The sequence below is a fragment of the Heterocephalus glaber genome, unplaced genomic scaffold (genome assembly GCF_053883595.1).
Source record: "Heterocephalus glaber isolate CG9 unplaced genomic scaffold, H.glaber_assembly_v1.0 deba00001733, whole genome shotgun sequence".
Taxonomy (NCBI): domain Eukaryota; kingdom Metazoa; phylum Chordata; class Mammalia; order Rodentia; family Bathyergidae; genus Heterocephalus; species Heterocephalus glaber.
The window spans coordinates 20,788,100-20,788,394 of record NW_028258444.1 but is presented as its reverse complement, the minus strand read 5'-3'; positions in this window follow the sequence as shown (position 1 = coordinate 20,788,394).

Below are 295 nucleotides of genomic sequence, written 5' to 3'. Positions count from 1 at the left end.
TTTCCAGAGGATTTCTTGGGGCAGTGGGATTTGGGGAATCCTCTAGAATGCTTAGGCACTCAAGCCTCTGCCAGTGACCTGGCTATGGCACAGTAGATATTTCTGTTCCTTCAGCAAAATATTATCCCTGGACTCTCATTTCTCTGCACAGTACTACCAGACCCTGAGTACTGAGGCTACAGGATTGGAAGCCCCTGTGTTGGGAGATCTTCTGGCTTCTCAGAGGCTCAGGGATGGGGCTGCCTCACTGTAGCAGCAAATCCCACAATAGAGGGGCATAGAAGGGCTCACATGC